Below are 25,874 nucleotides of genomic sequence, written 5' to 3'. Positions count from 1 at the left end.
AAACAAGGCAGTTATCCATGGTGTGGTAGGAGGGCTTACCCTAGAAGGAGGGATAGAAATAAAATAAATAAATATAACTTTATATACACAGAAGTGGGAAGTGGATAGACAGAGGAATACCAACAAAGGATGAATGGCTTATGAAACTGATGGGCTATGCTGAAATGGTGAAATTAACTAAGAGGACTTAATGACATAGTGTTTAATGGAGACCATTGATCCTTCAAAGTATCACCCATACATGAAGTCGCAGGATTTGAAATAGAAGCAGTGGATTACTGAAAGAACTAATAATATTGAAGTTTAGATAATAAAAACACAAGTATTATAAAACAGCTAATAAAAAGAAGTTAAAAACAAACAACAGGAAAGGGGGGATCAGACCTGATCCTTCTTTTTAAAAAAAGGAGTAGGAAAATCTGGTCCAAAATCATATTGTGGTAAGATGCTAGATGTGCAGGATTCAAATGCAGTGGGAGAGGGACTCTTGGAGTTCAAGTGGAATAAAGAAATGACAGTTAGGGAGATGGTTAACCACTTACTCAGTGTAATTTCCCTACCAGAATCTTTCATTAAGAAAAGAATAGTATCAAGGCTGTTATACGTATTCCCACCTGGCATGTTGTTAGCTCTCAGGATTGTTAAGGGTCCTTCCAGAGTAAGATCTTACAAGTATAAATAAATTTCAAAATGCCCCGAGAGATTGCCATTCAAATGGAAGTCTCTTCCACAGTGAAGAAAGTTTTTGAGAAATTGGAGGACAAGTTTCATCTCCATACAACACACCTGCCCTCTCCACTGCCGCCACAGAACAGTACAGGAGAAAAACGGTATGCAGTACAGGTACTTGCAGAGACAGACAAACAAATGAGAAAAGCTACACATATTAAATATAAAAAGACCCTGCTACACCCAGAGCATTTCAAGGTGTTTCCTCTCTGCAAAGAGTTCAGAACTTGCATATCTTTCACATTTACTGTGACTGAACGTGCATATTTAACACTGCATTTTTTGAAATTGATTATAAGCCACTATTCAGACTCCAAAGGCTCACTAAAAGAATATAAAGGTTAGAAATCAATCTACAACTTTTCAAATGCCTGCTGAACACATACTCACCAGGGTCTAGACCTGCCTGGTCCAGAGCTCCAATAGAAATGCACAAGTCTGTCAGTTTCAGTGCCTTTCAGAGAGAGAACGGCATCACAAAATTCAGAGAAGTACTGTCAGGAGTATGGGCAGGAGTCAGGCTCTGGGGCCTGTAGTGCTTTGCAGGACTGGGGCCTGCCTCAGCTTGTGCTGGAGAAGCAAGGAGTGGCCACTCAGGTGAAGACCTCAGCTTGTGCTGGAGAGGCAAGGAGTGGTCACTCAGGTGAGGCCACTTGATACCTCACTGCACCTGGTGGCAAGAGCTGGGAGGGATAAAAGCTCAGCATTTCCCTTCAGTTCTTTGCCACAGCAACACTATCTCTGCCTGGTTGCCTCTGGCCTCTTGTTCCTTGGACCCTTGCCTTGCCGACGCCTTGATCCTCGACCCTTGGACCTTTGCCTTGCCAACGCCTTGCTCCTTGACTCCCAGACCTTCGCCTCTGCCTTGCTCCTTGACCCTGCGGCTGCCTGCTACTGGAACCTCAGCCCTGCACCTGTTCCTGCTTCTACACCTCCATCTTGCCTCTGGTCCTGACGTCCCCAGCCAGGGCTTCAACCGCCCACCGACCGGACCGTGACAAGTACAAATTTTGAAGGAAAGCTGTGTTTAGGTTCACTTGTTCGTTCGGAAAGTATGAATTAGGTAGGACTGAACCAATTTCTTTCCCATTCCCAATAGACACCTGCAAACCCTTGGAAGGGTTTCAGTCAGCATGTTGATCAGGTGAAGAGATTCTAGCTGATGTTTAACACAAATATGTCCCATAGTGATCCTAACAATATTCTTTCTTTAAAACATTTATACACAGACCACCAGGCAGTTTATAATAAACTAATAATAATAGTCAAATAACAGGGTAAAAGTCTGAGAAAGCGAAAAATTTAAAAAAGGTATTTGCTTGTCACCCAAAATACATGAGATGCCAGCTAAGCCTACTTAGCTTAAAAGCTTTATTTATGCATTTAATATAGGTAAAGGTAAAGGGACCCCTGACCATTAGGTCCAGTCGTGACCGACTCTGGGGTTGCGCGCTCATCTCGCATTATTGGCCGAGGGAGCCGGCGTACAGCTTCCAGGTCATGTGGCCAGCATGACAAAGCCGCTTCTGGCAAACCAGAGCAGCACATGGAAACGCCGTTTACCTTCCTGCTGTAGCGGTACCTATTTATCTACTTGCACTTTGATGTGCTTTTGAACTGCTAGGTTGGCAGGAGCTGGGACCGAGCAACAGGAGTTCACCCAGTCACAGGGATTTGAACTGCCGACCTTCTGATCGGCAAGCCCTAGGCTCTGTGGTTTAACCCACAGCGCCATCTGGGTTCCTATAATAATTAATATACCACTTTACAATTGTCTCTAAGAAGTTTGCAATGATACAATATAAAAAATGACAATCAGTTAAAATTATACAGTCAAACTTCAATTAAATTTCTGGGGGGGGGAGTCTCTAGTAGGTGTCAGACATTCAGTAGGGAGGGGGACACGAGTGTAACACAAGTTTCACAAGTAGGGCACCACAGCTGAAAAGTCCCCCTTGTCCAATGTCACTCACCTGTCTTCAAACAATGGGAGAATGCTTATTCCTACTTCAGTCCACAGTGCTATGAATTTGAGGGAGGAGGATTATGCTGTATGCCAAGGCCCTTCTAATTCCTGGATCTAGCAAGTGTTAAAACATGGGTAGGCAAACTAAGGCCCGGGGGCCGGATTTGGCCCAATCGCCTTCTAAATCCAGCCTATGGACGGTCCGGGAATCAGCGTGTTTTTACATGAGTAGAATGTGTCCTTTTATTTAAAATGCATCTCTGGATTATTTGTTGGGCATAGGAATTTGTTCATTTTTTTCTTCAAAATATAGTCCGGCCGCCACAAGGTCTGAGGGACAGTGGACTGGCCCCCTGTTAAAAAATGTTTGCTGACCCCTGTGTTAAAATCTAATTCCTTCTCCTCCATTTTATGTTCCTTAACACATTCCCATTCCCTTCCTGTCCTTCCTTCTCTTTCTTGGTGGCTAAGACCCCACCACATCCAAACATACAATTCATCTCTCATGCCACCTTTATTCCCTGCCAGGCTGAGTGTTGCTGCACCCTCAGCATGGTCTCCCCACTCTTCCAGCCTGACTTCTCATCTTCTGAGTGGGCCACCAACACCCCAGCACACCAGAGAAGAAGCCTCCCGACTTTTCCTCACAGTGATAATATAGGCGTGAAATGCCTTCCATGCTGTAGCAAACATCTCCTGGACATATGGTATAAACCAGGGGTGGCAAAGTGGACGCAGCCAGAGCCTTTATTCCCTCAACCATAGCTGCCAAGTACCCCGTTTTCCCCGGGAAACCCCCGTTTTTACTTACCTTTTCCCGGTGGTCCCCCGTATCACTTTGTCTCCCATTTGTATCCGTTATTTTCTCCTGCCGGCGGCCATTTTTTTCTGATTTTGCCCTTCTATGGGCACAAAAAATGGCTTCAAAGTCAGCGGCTTCAAAAGTCGCATCTACGCATGACCGGAAGTGCATAGACGCGACTTCCGGTGTCGGCGGTGGCCATTTTTTGTGCCCATAGATGGGCGGGGCGACACCGGAAGTTGTGTCGATGCACTTCCGGCCATGCGTAGAAGCTACTTTTGAAGCCGGCGGCGGCCATTTTTGGTGCCCATAGAAGGGCAAAGCAACACCGGAAGTTATGCCGATGCAACTTCCAGTGTCACACGGCTGCCGGTCCCGGATTCTGCAGTCCGGGACTTGGAAGGTAAGCCCCCAACTCTTGTGGGCCAACATTGACCAAGGGTGCCCCAAACCCTGTCACAGGTTCAAAGGGGCTCACTATAACCATTGGTCCACTGATGGACTACTCTGCAGTATAGTAGATCTCAGTGGGGCTTGCTGTCAGGGAGCCCAACTTACACAGATGTGGGGCAGGTGGGCATATTTAGGGGAAATGGCCTCACATGCCAAACCAGGACACCTGACAGACCTAATTAGGGGTGGAGGTTCCCCACCACTGAAATAAGCAGTAGGCGTTTAGTGAAAGATGAAATGTGGGGAAAGATCAATTTAAAACAAGCATCCCTGCCCCCTTTTTTACATGTTCATTGTCTCATCCACTCTCTTTTGCTTTCTTTTCCTCTCTCCCCACCTCTTCTCTTCCAGCTCCCAACCAAAGCAGCACTTACGGCCGTGACAAATGAAGCAATAACAAGGGTAATCATTTAACTCTTTGCATCCTACTTAAAAATCGCCCTAATTACCATGTAATGGGTCCGCCGAGGCAGCAGAGGCTGGGTGAAATCTACCCGGAGGGCATCAGTATAGTTCATCTGTCCATTCTCTAATAGAACTCTAAAGTTCACCCTTATAAACATGTCACCTAGTCTATAATTAAGTGACTGGTCATTAGGTAACGCATGTGGTACCTGTGGGTCACATATCAGTCAATTGGTGATGGATATTTATCCAATAGCTGCTCAAAAGTAGCTCCATAGCTCTCCACACCATGCTGCAGATTCTCAACACGAACACTCAGGGTAGTAAGATGTGAAGGTTTTAAAGGGATAAACTCATTGTCTGTGAAGAGCAAGATATGGAAGGAATGGAGGGGAAAGGGTGTCATAACATTGTTAGGAGGCCTAACAATATTAGGCTGCTGAGATTTCTAAATTCAAGTCTATTCAAGCCTCTTTGATGTAGTCTCAAAAATGTGAGTATGTCAGTTCAATGCAGAAAAATCAGAATTGGGATGAGGGAGGAAGGGGGACTTCTGCTGAACTATTATTATCCTCCCCCTTTTTTCTGAAATGCATGTTGCATTCAGGGTACAAGAATTGTTCAGAAGATGATGTAATTGGGTGGTGTGGTTGCACAGGCCTCATTTTCAGGCACAGAGCTGAAATGAATTTGCTCCAAGCAAATCTTTGCAAAATTTATCCTTTGAAAATTTGGATGGCGGTTATTTGCCAAATATTGGCTCTTATTCAGCAACAGCGTTTGACACCAGCAATTATATGGTAGCAGTCGTCGTTTGACAATATAGTATGGCCAAGATGTGATAGGATCTGACAGATAAGCAAGGTACAAGGTTGAAATGGCCAATTCTTTGATATGTTTCAATATATTTCAAGAATAAATTACAAAAAGAACAAAAAAGGGCAGTGCATTTTAAGAACGTTGCTAATGGTCGGTAGGAAGGCATCCAAGGGTTCATAGAATTTATCAGATCTCAATCTCCGAGAACAGAAAGGGAAATCCCACTCCTATGTTCCTTTTCTAAGGCTGCAGAAAGGTCCACAACAGCCAGCATTCTGACTTTGGGAAGGGCAAGAAGGGGGCAGAAGAGACTGTGGAACCACATGTTCCACAATCCACCAGTTTCTCTGACATGCTCCGAGCTCAGGGAATAAACTACACCAGCTTTTAGTAGAGCTGGCATAGTTTATTTCCTTCCCACTGATTCAAAACAGAATACAGTCGAACCTTGGAAGTCAAACAGAATCCATTCCGGAAGTCAGTTTGACTTCCAAAATGTATGGGAACCAAGGTGCAGCTTCCGATTGGCTGCAAGAAGCTCCTGCAGCCAATTGGAAGCCGCAGAAGCTGTGATGGACGTTTGGGTTTCAAATAACTTTTGCAAATTGGAACAATCACTTATGGCTTTACGGCGTTCAGGAGCCAAAACATCCGTCTTGTAAAGCGTTTGACTTCCGAGGTACAACTGTATATATATTTTTCAGATACAGAACTAGAAACGAAAAAGAGAAAGCTATGTGAACTGAAACACAACCACCAGTGCTTTTTTTTCTGGGGGGACACGGGTATGCATACCCCCAAACATTTTGTGAATCTTCGTACTTTTGTCCATTTACTGTATTTATTTTTCCTAATTTGAACTATAAAACGGTGATTTTCTTTTGTCCAAATGAGAGTACCCCTAAACTTTTTTTTTTTTTAGAAAAAAGCACTGACAACCATCCTCCAAAATTCACACTTCTCAAAAAATTTCAATGCAGTTATGAAACCCCAGAGAGATGCTTCCAACCAGTGCAAACAAGACTGAGCTAGAAGCACCAAGGGGCGGACTCAATATACGATAGCTTCCTATGTCCCTATTTTTTACATTTTATTTTTGATTCCAGCCTGTGCATTAAAGAGTGGCTACAAGGAGCATGGCTTTAGGGGTCATGACTTGACTAAATTCCAACTCAAAGGCAAGGGTTGTTTTTTTTTTTGCCCTGCTAAACTACTAGGGTAGGGAGTTCTGTTTTACTGTAGCAACAATAAGGGCTGTCCCTGAGCTTCAATAGCCTATTGTTTCAACTGTCAAAGGAGTAAAGTGAAGATGCTATGCATCTTATATATCATTAAACTACTTGACCACATCTGGGAAGTAAACCACAAAGGGCAAAAGGATCATACAGCATAATGCCTTTCTCTTTCCTGAATTCAAAGCACTTTAGACCAAACTCCTTAGACCAAATACCTGAAGGAGTGTCTCCACCACCATCGTTCTGCCCGGACACTGAGGTCCAGTGCCGAGGGCCTTCTGGCAGTTCCCTCGCTGCGAGAAGGCAAGTTACAGGGAACCAGGCAGAGGGCCTTCTCGGTAGTGGCACCTGCCCTGTGGAACGCCCTCCCATCAGATGTCAAAGAGAAAAAACAACTACCAGACTTTTAGAAGACATCTGAAGGCAGTCCTGTTTAGGGAAGCTTTTAATGTTTAATAGATTGTTGTATCTTAATATTCTGTTGGAAGCTGCCCAGAGTGGCCGGGGAAACCCAGCCAGATGGGCAGGGTATAAATAAAATATTATTATTATTATTATTATTTAAACTAGAAGTGACAGTGGAAAGGGAAATGGGGACAGCCAGGGCCATAAACCTGCCAGGGGAGGAGGAAGTGAAGAAATGGAGGCCAGCTGATTTCACGAACAACCCAGGTAGTGGTAGTGGGGAGGGATCCATTGTCAGTAGCAGCTGAGCACAATGTTAAGAGACAGAAAAGAAACATCAGCTCTCTCACTTTAAACCATGCAAGAGAGCCACATGGCGCCCTTGGTAGATCCCCCTCCTTTGACAGTGTTTAGTACCTATGGATGCAGCATATCAATCACTCTCTGATTGATGGGTATCCTATACACAGGTCAACTATACCTCCACTGTTTATCGAACAACAGCACCTGGCCCTCATTGAAAGCTGACGGTAGATCCATATGATTCAGGCCCAATCAAAGCAGTGATTTCTCAGTGCTAAGGACCCTGACATGCCACATTGAGATCGTACAAGGCTTCAAATGAGCTACAGAGTAGACAGTGAATAGGATGTTAGCAGGACAATGCCAAAATAAACCTAACTTTTCATTCTCAGATACATTTCTTTCTCAGATACATTTAAAGAGATTTCAGGTACAAGAGAAACCTGTTCAACATTTCTTACAGGGGTGTGCAAATTTGGGAGACCAGTTTGATCAAAGTGGTTTTGATTGTTCCTGCACTCTCAGATTGTATCTAACCATGGCCATGGTGACTGACAAAGGAATCATGTTTATTTGCATGTGAGGTCAACTCTTACAGTTTAATAATGTCGTATCTTTTCCCTGATTTTTAAATATTTTAGACCAAAGTAGAAGTAATTGTGACAGTAGGGATGTTGAAAGAGTCCAACAAAAACAGAAACGGGAGCAAAAAAAGGCTGATGTTCATTTATCCATCCCATGTCCAGGATGGAAATCAATCAAGCGAATATGATTGGAATTTGCTGCTGTTGTTGCTTTCAGACCTCAAACAATACACAATGGATTATGGTTTCCCCCCCAATTTGCATTGAAATTAATGGAATATTGACCACATAACTCACACAATTTATGTACATTATGGATGTTACGTACCGTAATTTTGCCACCGTGGACAGTGGGGCAGATAATGTAGTTTTTGGCTTAAGATGAACTTCAGTGGAACAGAAACATTGCTACATGCAAAAAGTACAAGGCAGAACAGAAAACAATACCTTCTTAGATTCCTACGTGGCAGCCCCATTTTATTAAAATCTAGTCTTCCCCAATTGTGGTTCAATTTTTAGAACAGGGGTTACATAATAAGAATGTTAGGGTCTCTCTTTTCACACATATTTTGAACAAGGGATTCTATTGCTACAATTGCATTCATCTCTCCTTCCCCCATTCCTCTCCTATAGTTTACAGGTAGCCTTAAATGTTAAGACACTGCCAAATGCTTTAACACATGTTAACCACTAAAGCTGCCTTAAAACACTTGAACTGCTTTAGTGCCTTGGGTCACCTCCAAGAGTATCTTAAGTTAATCAGAAAAGTGATACTTGAATCAGGAGAGTAGACAGGCAGGGCTACGAACAACCTTATCAGAGCCACAGCTGGAAGGGTTGGAAACTCTCCTGCAAGCATTCGGCAGGAGGAAAGGCTGCACAAACAATACTCTGAACTCGGCTGTGTTGAAATTTAGAATACTATATCTGATTATGCTGGTGGATTTCATCCCTGGGGACAAAAACCGCCAGGGAGACACTAATGAGTTTGAGTCACTTGCAGATCTTGCAAAATGCGGCGTGTACAGTACAACAATGAGAAACAGCTCAATCTCTGTTGAACGACACACATTCCAATTTCAGTCTGTTTTTAATGAACCATAAAACAATCAGTGAAAACTGCCTGCAATATTTTCAATAAATTTTCACAATCTCTCTACGTCTTGTGCATGGAAAGAGCCAGGGTGGGGGGTGAGGGGGCGGAGGAGGGAGGAGGGAGAGGAACAATTGAAGTAATTAGCCTGGGTCTTGCCAAACCTTTCTGTGACCTCTCTGCCTGAGGGGCTACGAAAGGTGCAGTTAACCAAAAGCATTCCCTTTGCTAAAACGGCTTAGAAGTTGCCCCTCTTATATCTAATGAACCCAAGGAAGCTTGGGGCTTGTTGACATGATGGTGGTTCAGAAGTTGCTTATCTCAGGGCAGTTAATATCACAAGCTTGTTATTCGAGAATCCCATGATAATTCAGAGCTCAGCTACATGTTACATTTTCCAGGTTCAACAGGAGTAATGTGTGAAGTAGCCCTACTTCATCCTTTGAATGTACAGTGGTACCTCTTGTTGCGAACGGGATCCATTCCGGAGGCCCGTTCACAACATTAAAAGGCCGCATCCTGAAGCGCCGCATCTACGCATGCGCATGATGCAATGTGGCGCTTCTGTGGCATGCACAAAGCGCGATTTAGCACTTCTGTGCATGCATGCAGGTTATGGACGCGCCGAACCCAGAAGTAACCCGTTCTGGGACTTCCGGGATTGGTGCATCCATAACCTGAAAAGATGCAACCTGCAGCAGATGCATCATGAGGTATGACTATATTGCCAGGGGCATATCCATACCATACATTTAAGCCCATGACTCCCCCCCCCAAAGAATCCTGTGAACTATAGTTTTCCCTTCACAGAACTACGAACCCCAGCACCCTTAACAAACTGGAGTTGCCTGTAGTCTTTGCAAGAAGCCATGTGCTTTAAATGTGCATTGAATGTGCATTAAATTCATGCCGATCTGCCATAAGTGAGAGGCTGGCATACAAGAGTTGTTATTCCACGGTGTTTGATTGGCTAGACAGGCAGTTCTTGTTTGTCCAAATTGAACCTCAAAGCAAAGAATATGGCCGTTGCTGTTTACCAATTTGATGGCTTGGGAAAAAACAAGAAAGCAAAGCTCTTTAAAAAGAAAGAAAGAAAGAAAGAAAGAAAGAAATGTAGCAATGTAGCTAATTACACTAGCCATGGGGGAATCGGGAATGATTAGAATGCCCAGCTCCACAAGGGCCCCTTTGGGATCCTTGGCTTTTTGGAAAAGGACTAGCTCAGCTGCTTGACAGACGACTCAAGTGAAACTGCCAAGTTAGATCTGGTTTCAATTAAGGCAAATAAAGATGAAATCAATGAATTAATTCCACATGGCTTTAAATAGATTAGTGGGGTGTATAATGTGGGGACAGATTACAGTAAATTTGCAAGGTTTTCCAGAATTATTTTTAAATTTTTGACCCCCATTATGCTTCTTGTGCCCTGATTAAAATCCCGCCCCCCAACGAATGTCAAAACAGTGCACTGAAGTATCACTGCTGCTACGCGCTTCCCTTATAAGTCTGTTAGCTGCAATAGCTTAGTAATCACTCACTTCCTCTCCTATGTGCTGTCTCAATCCCTACGTTCTGTGAAAGGTGGCCTCCGGGTGGCACCCTCTATCAAGCAAATATAAGCAAGAAAAAAGAGGCACCTTTGGTAGTGGCTCCCCAGACACTCCACATTCGCTTGTAGTTTACAGAGGGGAGGGGGTTCCTCAACAGTATCCCATGCCCACTGTGCCCACTAAGTCCTCATTCTTCTTGGGATTTCCTCCACTTTAGGACAGGTGTTGTCCTAAGGATTTTTGGCCCTTCCACAATCCTTTGAGTTCCCCTGAGCCCTCTTATGCATGAATAGTGCTGATTACAGAGCATACCAAGGAATAGCACTTGGAGAACTGAATTTGCTATTGGTATATATTGATTTTTTCTGATTTTCATACACATACACACACACAGACAAACACAAACAGCTTATTGTCAGCAAAGCTCTATGCAAACATCCCGTTAGTGCAATATTCCCATTTGCACAACAGGACTTTCCCTCCCCCGCCCCCGCACACACCCTAAATCAGTCCTGAGGTTTCCCCAACCCTCTGGGGCAGATTTGGGGAGGTTGTGGGCTTCATGTGAAGGAAAGGAGGGGTGGAGGGAAAGTCCCATTGCCCAAGGGAGAATCATGCACTGTAACTCACACTGAGGAAACAAACTCCTGAAAGTCTCTTCCAATATTTGCTTCTGCTGCTCCAGATCAAGACAGCTGCCAACAGTTGCCCCAGTGGTGAAACATGTATGTACATGGCGATGGGATCGCTGTAGTACAACAGGGGTGTTTGTGCCCATGCTGATTTGCATATCCAAACCATTCATTTCATCCTTCTGAACTTGAAAATGAAAGCTAAGAGCCACTTCTCTTAGAAGAGCTGCTTGAGCTGTGGCAGAGCAACTATGAGTTTGGTGAGGGGCAAAAAAAAAAAAAAGATTTAATGTGGAAAAAAGTCAAGTTGGGAATGACCTTCTGCACTGATTGACTTTAGCAGAATGTAAATGATGGGCAGTAAATCAGGTGACATGCAAGCCCCACTGTGAATCATACTGTTCCCTTCAATCCTATCAAGAGTGGGAGGCATAAATCCTCCCAGTTCATGCCAGGCCATGAGCAGTCCTTTAAATTTCCAATTAAAGATATACTGTCCTTTGCCTGGTGCTCACTTGAGAGGCTGTATATTAATATGATAATAAGCAACAAGGAGCTCACAGTGGTGGTCTCACTGTCTCTGGAATATTGATCCCCAGGCTTCCATCAGCAACAACTGTAAGAGTAGGTTCTTCAGACAAGAGGTGGAGCTCTAATAATTATTATACATTTTAGGGTTATTTGCAAGCATCGTGATCTAGCACCTAGATTTCATCATACACTAGTGGCCAAAATTGTGGAAACCTTTTGGGAAAAGTGTATTTCCAAGGTTTGATTGCTCATAACACCTGATTGGCTCCATAGCTGCCAAGTTTTCCCTTTTCTCACGAGGAAGCCTATTCAGCATAAGGGAAAATCCCTTAAAAAAGGGGATAACTTGGCAGCTATGATTGGCTCTCTAAACACTCATGTTCACTGGCTACATTCAAATGAAGGAAAGCTATTGCATATCAACCTAAGCAAGTTGTGCTTCCTTTTTCTGGTTTTTTGGCTATGTCTTTTGATGGAATACAGATAACTGAACAAACTTTGTTGCATTACATTCTTCATTAAATTATCTTTCAACTGATATATAATTTTATGGTATTACTCCAACAAAAAAGTGGTGTTATGAGCCATCAGACCTCATAAATATACTTTTTCCAAAAGGTTTCTACAATTTTGGTCACTAGTGTATCTTTAGATGATGGTGGAGTGATTTTAGGATGTCACCATTTTTCACCAACAAACAGGCATCTTCCCAAAGCAGCTAGATTTTCCAGAAATTTGTGTGCAGTATGTGATGCCATCCAATGGAGAAATGAACACTGACTGCATTCACTATCACAATGCAGATTTTGATCATAGGTTGGGAGGTCAGAAACATGTCACGTGTGTGCATGCTCCTTGCCCCCTATCTGCCCAGCTTACTAAGAACATAAGAAAAGTCCTGCTGGATCAGGTCAAGGGCCATCTGTTCCAGCATCCTTTTCTCACAATGGCCAAGCTTGTGAGTACAGCGGTACTCTCACCATTTGTGATTCCCAGCAACTGGTATTCAGTGACATACTACCTGGTGAAGGCCTTATCCTAGGTAGCCTTACAGCTGATCAGATGGACTACATTCCTGGTCATTGGCTAAACTGTCTGGGGATCGTGGGAATTGTAGTCCAGGAACATCGGGGCAGCCAAGGTCAAATAACACTCTACTAGAACACTTCCGCCCTAATTTGGGTATTTTTCACTACCGTGTTCAGCAACAATATGAAAGTAAGGGGTGGGATCAAGCCAAGTAAACCCGCTCCTGCTGTCACACCCCTCCTCGTGGTGAAAAGACAGGAAAGAAGTTTTTGAACAAAGAAAAAAAAAGAAAAAAGTTCATATCACAACATCCAGAAATGAGTCTCCTGCACAAAGCAGATTATCGCTTTTTACCTAGGAAAGTGGGCATCTACCCTACTTCTAAGCATTCCTGCCTTGAATATAAGAAAGAATTTGGGGCTGAAACTCTGGCCAGTTAATCCCATATAATGAATCAAAACTATGAATGCAGCTTGTCTTCTTTATCTGTTTGTCACATCAGCAGTCTGCCACGTTCAGCAAAAGATATGGGTTACCTACAATGCCAACAATGTATACCTTTCCCAAATAAAATTGTGGAACAAGCACAAAAATAAACAGTTCTTGAAGGGCTCACTGGCATGCATGCTAACCAGAAGCATTTGAAGCAGAGGATTGGCCAATCTAACTCATCAGCAGTGGGAAAGCTCTGTATTTGGACATTCTGACTCTCCCCAGGCCACACCCCTTCTAAGCCACACCCTCTGTCCCCAGGCTACTCCCCTCATCAGCCTTGCTTTACCTCTTCCTCAGGAGTTTCTGCCTGGCTGGAATGTGTCCTTGAACTCTGGTGGTGCCTTTTGCTTGCTTGGATGATGGACAGAGGGGTGGAGGTATATAAACTAGCCTACTGACTGATCAAAGTAAAATTTACATTCATTGCTCCACCCATGTTTTATTATGGCCCTGACCACTGTTGGCACATGGTCTCTGGAAGGTTGCTCAGAAAAAAACATGACTCTTTGCAGAAAAAGGTTCCCCATCCTTGATCTGTTCTGACTGACAGTGGCTTCCCAATGCTCCAGGCTAGAATGTTTTCCAGCCTGGCTCCTTGAAGTCCTTGGAGAGGCCATGGATTAAATCTGGGACCTTCTGCATGTCAGGCATGTGCCACTGAGCTACTGGCTTTCCCCTTCACATCCCTGCACTTTCCTCCCTGAACCAAATTTATTTCTTAAAACACAATGCCAAAGGATGGAGTAGGGAACATTGCATGTCAAAAGCTGAATCATGTGCACGGTGGTGCATGAGCACAACCAGCTGGCCAGGAAAAGGGAACTGGCTGGTGGAGGATTTTTCTAGCGATCTCCCATGATTGCTACACTCCCTGTCAATTGCACAAATGAGTGAATAAAGCAGATCAGGGAGCAATAAAAGTTGCTTCATGCCGACCTTCATGCCATTTTTGTTGCCATTTCATAGCATGGGGTGATTTTTCAGCTCACATACTGGTAGCACCTGCCCTTGCAAGTAAAAAAAATAAATATCTCAATAGTGGGGAAATCTGTCCTAAAGAGGCATCTGATTAACTTGCATTTGGCTTTAAAGTGGCTAATCTTCTGTTTAAGTTACCCGTAATGACTGAAATGCTCCTTTAATGCAATAGTTGTTTATTTGGAGGTCAGACTATAAAACTTGAGTGTAACTTCAGTTCACATGTCCTAGACCAGCAGGCGCTGGATGTTTTGAAGAAGGAAGAGCCCATTTTTAGCAGATACTAGGTACCAATCGTTAAACTGTAGGCAATAGCCAATGCTAGTTTTAATTTTAATTTTTGGGGAGCAACATTTCTTCGAGCTTCAAAAGGCAATATTTTCCACTAGAAAAATAGATGAAGAGACTTAGTAGAGTACATACTTGGTCCTGAATTATTCCCATCCCTGATCTCTCCAACAACAGTCCAATTATTTCTGAGAACTTATTTCCTTCTATTATATCAGTGTACATATTTGAATACATAGCAGAGGACCCCAAGTATAGATTTTAAAAAATGTACCGCACAGAGTGTTTTTAAAAAGCAAAAACAAAAACAAACAAAAATTGCAGATTTCAGAAGTTAGGGAGTTAACTTGAAGCAAAAGCAGTTCCCTGTATCAGCAAGAAGACCTTTTTCTGAGCAACGCTTTACAATAAAGCAGACTTAATGAGCACCAAGCAGTTGTGTAAATTCCATGGAATTGCATATTGAAAAGCTGCATTCACACCCAAGGAGCCCATCAGGACGGGTATTGTTATCATGAATGCCAAAAGAATTGCAGAAACGAATTGCTAATTCATCTCCAAGTGCCTCCAATTTTCTCCATCCTGCCACCTGTGTCATTTGGAAGAGGTGGAACAGCAGCGGTGTAAACCTCTCCTCTCAGCCCAGTGCTCTGATGACTTCCCCATTGTTGTTGTTGTTTAGGCGTTTAGTCGTGTCCGACTCTTCGTGACCCCATGAACCATAGCACGCCAGGCACTCCTGTCTTGCACTGCCTCCCGCAGTTTGGTCAGACTCATGTTCGTAGCTTCAAACATGACTTCCCCATTACAGCACTAATTTAAACTTCTCCAGCAAGCTCAGCACTGTGATAGAATGATTTCTACACACACAGCCCTCTCCGTGCAAGTGAATGGGTCAGGGAAGTCTCTCCTTTAACTTGCATGGGAAGGTGAGGAGAGAGGCTGCAAATCCCCCCCCCCAAAAAAAAGAAGGCTGCTGGGAGGAGACACTCATCCACCCTTGCCAGGAACCCTTGGGGTAAGAGGTTCCTTAATACTGAGGTGTTAAGATCCCCATACACCAGCTATTCAGAATTGCTGCTGCCCATTGAGACTGATGGGGCAGAATGCAGTGGCTGGGCCACTGACTTGCAGAACCAACTAATTCTAATCTTGTCCCATCCTCCTCCCTACAGATTTCGACAAGGATCAGTGGAGTAGCATGGGTTGCCAGTGTCCGGGGCTGTGAGGAGGGTGGGGATGGGAGGGAGGGAAACAGACAGAGTATGGATGTACATTCAACTGCCTAACAGCATCCATGTCACCCAGAAAATTGCAGCCACAGAGATAAGAAAATCAGAGTCATCCCATTGTCTGAAGAGGCGCTTTCTGGTTTGCATAGAGATGCAGTTTTCAACAGAGCCCAGCAATAGAAGCACACAGCTGTATCGAGGCAGCACCAGGTGCTGAAACTTTGCACCCCCTGACAATTTTGCGCCCAGGGCAACTGCCCCTGTGTGCCTCTCCTCACTACACCACTGACAAGGATAGCCTCCTCAATTCCTTCCTCCTCAGGCTTCTTGGCCACAATCTCTCACCTTCATTCCAGTGTAGCTACATTCCAGTGTAGCTTTTTCCCCTCTTACAGCTCCTGAGCAGGAGAAGCACCTTGCCAAAATAGCATCAGGAAGGAAGCAACCTTTCCACCTGCTTGCAATTTAACCAAACTGCTGCTCCACAAAAAGCTGCAACTGACTGGGATCATATGCTACAGAGGGTGCTAACTGAGCAGTATTGGAGTAAAATAAAAAAATTCCTTCAGTAGCACCTTAAAGACCAACTAAGTTTTTATTTTGGTATGAGCTTTCGTGTGCATGCACACTTCTTCAGATACAGTGAAATGGAAGTTTCCAGGCACTTATGTAGAGAAGGGGTGGGGAGGGGTGGGGATGGGGAGGGGGGATCACTCAGAAGGGTGGTGGAAATGGGTGATTGACTGACTGATAGCTGTTGATGACCGCAAACGACTGCAAATGGTTTTGCATGAAAAAGCAAGGGTTGAGATGGCTGAAGATCGCTTATCATGTATAATGAGATAAGAACCCGATATCTCTGTTCAAACCAGGTCCCTCCATGGTTTTGAGCTTGGTGATAAGTTGCAATTCAGCAACTTATCACCAAGCTCAAAACCATGGAGGGACCTGGTTTGAACAGAGATATCGGGTTCTTATCTCATTATACATGATAAGCGATCTTCAGCCATCTCAACCCTTGCTTTTTCATGCAAAACCATTTGCAGTCGTTTGCGGTCATCAACAGCTATCAGTCAGTCAATCACCCATTTCCACCACCCTTCTGAGTGATCCCCCCTCCCCATCCCCACCCCTCCCCACCCCTTCTCTACATAAGTGCCTGGAAACTTCCATTTCACTGTATCTGAAGAAGTGTGCATGCACACGAAAGCTCATACCAAAATAAAAACTTAGTTGGTCTTTAAGGTGCTACTGAAGGAATTTTTTTATTTTACTTCGATCCAGACCAACACGGCTACCTACCTGTAACTTGAGCAGTATTGGAGCAACAACAAAAAGTTCTTCCATCTTGAAGCATTAAGGTTGTATATGGAAAGCAAAGAGCTCCCATAAAAGCTCCAGTGAGACTAGCAGTTGCCAGACCACCTCAAGCCCTTTATCTGCATGAGCACAAACATCCATTGGAAATTTTAAAAAACCCAAACTATCGCCCTTCAGCCCCTTCCATGTTTCCGAATAAACTCCTGAGTGGCTCCTAGACTCTGCTGCACAAAGGTTTCCCCGGCTTTATAATAAGGCTGATTTATTGTTGTCAGCATGGGACCTGATTCGAAAGCTCAATCACCGTAAACTCCCCATGGTGGGGTTTGCGTCTTGGAACAGGCCTTGGAATTGGAGAGGAATTTACCTCCTGCTGCAGAACATTACATAACAATCAACAGAAAACAAGCGGAGAGCAGCGGGTGGTCCCATCATTAGCCTGCACAGTCATGTTAATGGCGGTGGTGCATACTCTCATCTATCTGCACTTATTATGGAGCTTGCCAGCCTGAAGGATTGTGCAGGAAAACAAGAGGATGGAGGGCAGAGGCAGCATATGGGCCAGCAGCTTCCAAACGAATGAGGAAGAACTGGCAATCACATAGCTGCCAAGTTTTCCCTTTTCTCGCGAGGAAGCCTATTCAGCATAATGGAATTTCCCTTTAAAAAAGGGAAAACTTGGCAGCTATGAAATCAGCCCATTGGTGGCTGATGCCCCCGGATTATCTTAAACCACATGCTCTGGGGAAGGACCCAAGACCCTATTTAGATTCTGTATGCACTCTGCAATATGCATGTCTATCTTGAATGTACCTTTGCCTAATAACCCAGTTCATAGCTCAATGCCACATTGCGTAATACATCTAGGGGGAAACACACACCTACATGCAGGTACCGGACACACCCACAGCCTCACATGCCCAGATCCTACAGCACTCTCGCACTTTGCTGTACAGCTCCTCCAGCTCTCAGATCAGTAAACTGGTATGGCCTGTTATGGACCTGTTTAAGTTTCATGGCATCTCCTCGTTTTGACACAACCTTCTCTTGTTCCGCCACCTCCTAGAAAACTTTTTTGTTTCTTGTGGCTGAAGGCTGCTCCATGGCCATTTCCCCGGAGCTGAGTTTGCATAATTCTCTGTGCATGTCCTCTCTACATGTATTATTTTACATTAAATGGCTCTCTACATTTGGGATGTGTGAGCCCCATTTTCATCAACCTGACAACGAATTGGGCTTTATGAGTATTCCAGCTGAATGCTTTAAAAGAAAAACGAAGAAAGAAACCCTCAGAGGGTTATTCAAGCATTCAATATGAACAATCAAAACAATTAATTATATGATGCTACATCTCACTCCCTGTTAGCTACACGCACACACACTTCTCAGTGGCAAGAAAACTGTACTTGAGACAGGAAAGGTCCTGAATGGCCTCCCCTTCACTGTAAATCACATGCGGGCAAGCTGGCCCAAATGGATGTCTGAGTTGTTCACTATCACTACTGAGTTATCTCCACCCCCTGCTTCTTCTGAATTCTGTGGAATTGCGATGGAGAGGGATGTGTGCAGGGAGAATAATCCCTGAGTACCTTCCCCCACCCCACACAGCCCCCCAAACAGCTTTCTGTCACCATCTGATCTCCTCTTTCAAAGGATCTTTCCTTCCCTGCTGGAATGGGGAGAAATCTGCTCTTCTCCACCCCAGGACAAAAAGCTCTGCATTGTGAATAAACTATGTGTGAGAGAGGGGGCGGGATATTTGTATTTATTGATACCATATTGAATATTTTATTGATGGATTCTGTTTTATTTCCCTTTACTTTTGGTTGCAATGTTGTATACATATTTTTCTCCACTTAGAAAAACACAGTAGTCTTATTGTGTTTTATGTAAGCCGCTTAGAAATTTCTCATATTAAGTGGTATATAAATATAACAAATGAATGAATGAATGAATAACATGACTTGATATTTATTTCTGTCTTTAGTGAGTTCTTTTGTTTTAAAGTTATTTGAACTGCGCGCTTCGTCTCTGCAGAAATATAGCACAACAAAAAATAAGGATAGTGTTAGACTGTGCAGCATAGAAGTTACGAACACTAAAACTTGTGGACATCCAATGAAGCTGAATGATGGAAGATTCAGGATGAATAAAAGAAAGTCATTTATGCAGCACATATTCAGACTATGAAACTTGCTCTAAAAGGAGGCAATGATAGCCACCAACTTGGCTTTAAAACAGGATTGGACCAATTCATGGAGGATCATGCTATCAGTGAGTGTTAGCTGTGATGGTTATGCTCTACCTGCCTCTATAGTTGGAGGCAGTAATTTTTCAAAATGCCAGGCGCTGGAACCCCCAGGAGGAGAGAGTGCTCTTGTGCTCAGGTTCTGCTTGTGGGTTTCCTGCAGATATCTGGTGGGCCACTGTGAGAACATGATGCTGGAGTAGATGGGGCATTGGCCCAATCCAGCAGTCTCTTCTTGTGTTCTTAAGTTTAAGTCTATCCACAGCAAACATCTATGTTGGCAACACCTAAAAAGGATTCTTAGATGCACCATGGACTCAGCTATACAGCTGCAAATAAAACGTTTTAAGTGCATTGTAAAGTGCATTTTCCCAGTAGTGATGTATGGAAGTGAGAGCTGGACCATAAAGAAGGCTGATCGCCGAAGAATTGATGCTTTTGAATTGTGGTGCTGGAGGAGACTCTTGAGAGTCCCATGGACTGCAAGAAGATCAAACCTATCAATTCTGAAGGAAATCAGCCCTGAGTGCTCACTGGAAGGACAGATTGTGAAGCTGAGGCTCCAATGCTTTGGCCACCTCACGAGAAGAGAAGACTCCCTGGAAAAGACCCTGATGTTGGGAAAGATGGAGGGCACAAGGAGAAGGGGACGACAGAGGACGAGATGGTTGGACAGTGTTCTCGAAGCTACCAACATGAGTCTGACCAAACTGCGGGAGGAAGTGCAAGACAGGAGTGCCTGGCATGCTCTGGTCCATGGAGTCACGAAGAGTCGGACACAACTAAACGACTAAACAGCAACAACAACTAAGTGCATTATACAAATGTGACACTAGATGGCGATTGTGAGCTATGGCAAATTCAATATATTTTTCAAAACATTTTTTCAAAAAAGCATTTTCACAATGTTTTTTTATATATGTGTAGAATCCACCCATATCAGCTACCCAAAAGTAAGAAGCTGTTGAATTGTTTCACGGGATCCTCTTAATGGGTTACTAGGTTTATGGTTATATATTGAACCCTACCCATGCCAAATAGGTTGAGTGTAGTGCTGAGTTTCCAAGCTGCAGCTCACCATAATATCTCTGAACACGCTTTGTGGGGGCACAGTGAATCATGATCTGAATGCATGGGCAATTAATCAACTGTTCCAGCATTAATTCTGTGCTCAACACAAACCTTCAGCATAGCCAAGCTCTCCCCTTTTCTTGGATGGGAAAAGTAGTACTGTTCCCTCTTTTTCCAAAAACAGGAACCAAATGAACTCCATCGGCCACCACGGTGGACACATTCCCCATAATGCAACACCTAAGTGCCATGAGGATAGCTGCAGTGTCCATATTGTACAGCTCACACTCAAAGCTCTATTTCCCATTTTTTAAAAAATCCCATAAAAAAGAAATATGTGGATCCATTTATCATTTGTGAGATTGGGTGATGCCTTCTTAAAACCCATGTCCATCTTCACTAGCTGACTACTGATTTCTTCTCTTGCAGAAAACAAAGCCTGTCTCTTGTAAACTTACAACAAAGTGAAATGTTAAAAGGGTCAAGGCACTGAGACCATGCCTGTTGATTTAGTATGAATAAGGCGCATCCATTTCCTTCGATCTGGCATTGCCTAAATGCACTGCGTTTCTCTAATAGCCCGATAGGCCTCCCTTTCAATGCCTCTGATATCCTTTCTGCCAAAGTCATTGGCCTGTTTCATATTATATTTCTTTTTAATCCTAATCAAAAGTGACAGTGTTAAACAATCATGATTTCATAAACAAATCAGCTGGCATGTCATTAGTTTGTAGGCTGCCACTTCTGCTTGCTGATAAATGCTATAGCTTTCCATTAGGAACAATGACTCTTTCTCTTGCAACCCATAAGCGACTAGCACATTAACCCAGCTCAAATGGACTATATTTATCCCTGGGCAAGTGATTAATCAATGGGAAGGCTCCTTAGAATTTCTCCTTCCCCCACCCCTATTCTAGATTCTCTTGCCTCCATTTCACATACACACACTTCCCCCCAGGTATTAATAAGCATTTGCAAATGAATGACTATCTCATATTTCACACACACACAAAATTCACCACGGTATTTTGCCAATGCACTGATTCATCTGAACTTGGAACTGAAATGTAGTCCTGGTAAGGACATGACCAGTTAGATGGGGTCAGCCACCAATTTAAGATTGCCTTGTTTGTCTTTCTTTATGTTCCCTTGTTGCTACCATTCCTTAATACACCAGAGACTTGCTTGCTAATCTCTTTCAATGATGATCTGAAGAAGGCTGCTTTTTTATTCCAAACCAGATACGAGCCTTCTACTTGCAGGTAAAACCAACTCCTAAGCAGGGGTGAGCTTGCTAAACCCTGCCCCCCCCCCCACTGCCACCCCAGTCTCTCTCATAGCTGCCAAGTTTTCCCCTTTGTCGCGAGGAAGCCTATTCAGCATAAGGGAAAATCCCTTTAAAAAAGGGATAACTTGGCAGCTATGGTCTCTCTATGTGTTAGACTGCAGGGAGGACATCTAAAGGAAGGAGCCTCCTGATGTGATTTAAAACCATGGAAGATCAGAGTTCTAAATCATAAGGGGAGCTTCTGCAAATGTAGGAGGAATACCAATTCATAATATTTTTTTGTTCTGCCTGACATTAGAAAACCAGCAATGTGAGGAATCTGTGAGGAAGAGGAGAAGAAAGAAGAAGAAATGTTGACGATTGACAATTAAAGAAAAAACGCCAATACCCAGAAATTTAATTGGTTTGTTTTTAATGTTCCCAAAGGTGTGAAATTGTGCAATTGTACAACTGCAGTAAAATTGTTTAAAAAAATTAAAATCCTGGGTGTCAGTATTTAAGACTAAATAACACATAAACCCTTGACCGGCAAATAAGCTGGAGGTCTCTTTGGCAGAACAGTGGCTGCTAGGAGGCAAAAAAAAAATGTGCTGTTCTATCACCCTTCCCACAGTATCCTATTTCAAATCGTGGTACAACCCTTTTTTTAAAGCCAAATGTGCCATGGACCTTCCAAAGTCCATAATTCTTCCTGGAACACAAAGAGAGTGGAACACCAGGAATATCGGAAAATTGCTACCAGTGCTTCCCCCCCCCCCAAAAAAAAAACAACAACAAATGTTTAGGGGTACTCTCATTGTGACTCAGGAAAATCACCATTTTATAGTTCAAATCGGAAAAAATAAATACAGTAAATGGACAAAAGTACAAAGATTCACAAAATGTTTACAGGTATGCGTACCCCTGCACACCCCCAGAAAAAAAGCACTGCAGTGGAGCAGAACTGAGTGAATCCACTTATTTTCAAATGCATGAGATAATCATCACTGTGTTCCTCCCTGGTGATAGAAAACTATCAGTGTTGTTGCCATCTTGGCCTCCAGGTGCAAGGGGATGATGGCTTCAGGATGCTACTACAGAGAAGGTTTTATCCTGAAAACTGCATGTACCGGTGCGACAGCAAGAAGGCAGCCCATTCTGATCTCAGGGCCCAGGTGAGCTGATACTATTTTTGTTTCTTCCTTTGTCTTTCCTTTTGACATGCCCCACCAGCATGATTCACATTGAGACAATACGATGGAGCCTCGAATACCAAAATAAATTAAATAAAAATGCAATAGAGTATTCTAAAATCAATCCACTTATAGTTTGGTTTAATAAAAATCCATGAAGGATGGGCAGACATAAGAAATGCACCTGTTCAGTGAGGGCGTTCCATAAAACATACACACAGCTATTAAAGTGTAGCTGTGGAATAGGGTTATTGAACACTAGCAGGAGTTAATTGCATGGCGGTATGTTGAACATGCATCAGTTGCCACACTCTCACTCTAAGCTTTGCCACACCGGCAGTCAATAGTGATCTATCACCTAAAATAATGACAGGCACAAGGCCTCTGGATATGGACCTGTGTGAGTAGCTGATGTATGAAGGTTCTCCAACCAGATCATTTGCTTCTTCTGTTTTCCGCATTCATAAATTGAGGAGAAACTTTTTCATCATTGAGGTACTGTACTGGAAGGCAGAACAGCTGTGTTCCGCTCCTGAAAGTCTTAAGCTATACGGGCGTTTTTGTCTGCCATCAATGAAGGGGAGTTCAAGGACTTGCTTGCTCAGGGGTTCCCAAACCCAAAACCATGGTACATGGACCACCAATGGTCCACAAGCTTCATTCAAGTGGTCTGTGGCATGTCCACATGAAATATTAATACGGGCAATCTTCATTTTGCACAGGGGGTGGGTTCACATTCTGGACCCCTGTGCACATAGGTGGGGCCTGTCTAAAGCATTCCACCCATGTTCCCCCCTTTTAGTGATGTTTTCTGGTCACTTCCAGGTTCAGCACCACAATGCAAGCATGATCACGTGTCAGTCAGACATGTGTCAATCAGGAGTTGCCTGTTTTGTTTTTCTATTGTCTTTTATTTCTTCTTTTATTTCTTATATTGTATGCTATTGGATTACAATATGAATTCTACAGAATGCAAATTGTAATGCAATAAAAGAAATAAAAGAAGCATGAAAAATACAATGCAAAATCATACTTCGTCTAGCACAGCACAGCACAATTGCTACTAGTCAGAAAACAATTCAGTGGTCTGCCAAGACCATCAGCTATTTTCAAGCGGTCTGTGGGGAGAAAGGTTTGGGACCCACAGTGCTAGCTCTACTGCATCTTCATCGCCACTACCCTCCATATGTCTGTCTGAGGGCAAGTATCTGCAGAGGAGAGCCCTTTGTACTCATGGAGACTTCCCATGAGATTTAGTAGCATGGCTATGCAGGGTTTTTTAAATTGTGCTGGGAGCCTCTATGAATACAACAGCCTCTTTGCTGATGGTGCCTTACCAATCAGGTTGTACCAGCTGTAATTTGCTAGCACAATGATGTCAATAGGCCCACATAGTTCCTCACTTCCCACATCCAGTTTTGCTGTACTCTAGCAGTGAAGAAGAATTTAGGGGCAAAGCTATACCCCATGGCTGGCATAATTTGACACAGTTGCTCTATTTCTTTGTAAATTTTAGTAAAAACAGAAATATGAGAAATGGCTCTAAAAATTATCTCTCCAGACCTTTGAAATTTCAGGAAAGGATTGAAGATTTTTTAAAAAGAAAATCTCATCCCAAGTGATCTGATTTCTTTTTTTTTTAAGTGCAGTAGTTCTAAAACATATGGCTTCTCCAAGCCAGTCAACTGTCTATTATCCAATTATATATCCAATCATCTCATTTTTATATACCACTGTTTTTATATATTGATTTTTTTATATATATTTGCAATTTTAATTGCTTTTTTATATTCAGTTGTTCTGTATATGGTTGTTATCATATTGTGAAATTGCTTTGAGGTGCTTTATAAGGAGCGTTTTACAAATTAAATAAAGGAAAAATACAAAAATAAACAGCAGCATCGGGGACTCAATAGATTTGGAGACAAATATCTCCAGCCATAACCCATCATGGTGTTTTACCCATGGGCAGCATAGCTGAAATTCCACAAGCATAGCTTGCTTGACAGAACTTTGTTATGGGAGCTGTATGATCTTCCAGTCTTCTCGGCTGGTGGTGGTGCATGGGGGAAGACTGTCAATATCTCTATTTAGCTGCCCAGAAGACTGTAAAATACACAGATTCCCCAGCCTCCCTTATTTTTCTTTGCTTTAAGTATTTTGCTTCCTGTAGCAAAGACTGCCATATTAGTCTTGTAGCAGCTCCTGAGTTCCCCCAAGACAAGACAAAGCTTCACGCCAAACGAAACTGTCCTAGTAGCGTTTCCCTACTGGTAGGCTATTTCCTACTTTCCTGATAGGCTATTCTTGGCTGTTCCAGTACATTGACTTGAAGGACAATAACCTCTAGCTTGTTTAACAACTTGCACAGCAGGGGCAATTACACTCCCTTTAATTGGCTTGTGGGGTTTAATCATCCCCTGGGACACAACTTCCACTGTTTCTCATTAATTGCCAGCTTGCAGAGTTATTCTAAGGAAAATGGGATGTACTAGAGAATGACAAACTAAGGGCAGCTTTGGGGTCTAAGGATTTAAAGACACCAGTGGTTACTACCAGACTAGGTGATATAGACTAGAGAGAGCTTTCCTGAATGCATCACCCAAAGCATCTACCAATTGCATTCTACCCATTCCATGATCCTCACCCTTCTATGCAAGTGACCCATCAGTTGCAACAGAGTGAAGGCCGCCAGCAAGTTACCACCAGAAGCTTGGCCCATTCCCAGAGCCCAAAGACATACTGTAGGCTGTTTGAGCATAGACATATAGCACTATGTCATGGATGTTCATTTTGAGGGGTGAATAAAAGGGAAGAAAATCCTGTATGTGGTACAAGAATAACAACCGTGTGATCATCATACACTGGCAAGGCCTTGAGACTCAAGGAGACTCCTATTATTCCTCAGCTATGCTCTGTAGGTTTGTTTGATTTTTCCATCAGGATCCTGCAGCTCAGTTCTCTTTACCAGCAGCAGGAAGTTGCTGGGAAGGGGCTTAGAAGCAAGAATCTGTCAAACTGTTGTTTTATTTCCTACAGTGTTGGCTGACTGGCCAAAATCCTATTTTTAAAAAAATCAAATTTAGGAAAACAACCCCGAACATGTCAAGGCTGTTGGAACAGATGATACAATAGAGTGGGGGCAGCGGGGGGGGGAGAGATCTGTTTTGCTTCTTCTTCTTTTTTTGTTCAGCCACAGGCAACTTATTTATTTATTTAAACACCTTTTTATTTTTGCTGTAACAC

Source organism: Zootoca vivipara, chromosome 7 (genome assembly GCF_965207765.1).
Source record: "Zootoca vivipara chromosome 7, rZooViv2.hap1.1, whole genome shotgun sequence".
NCBI classification, from domain to species: domain Eukaryota; kingdom Metazoa; phylum Chordata; class Lepidosauria; order Squamata; family Lacertidae; genus Zootoca; species Zootoca vivipara.
Note: the sequence above shows the minus strand (reverse complement) of the source record.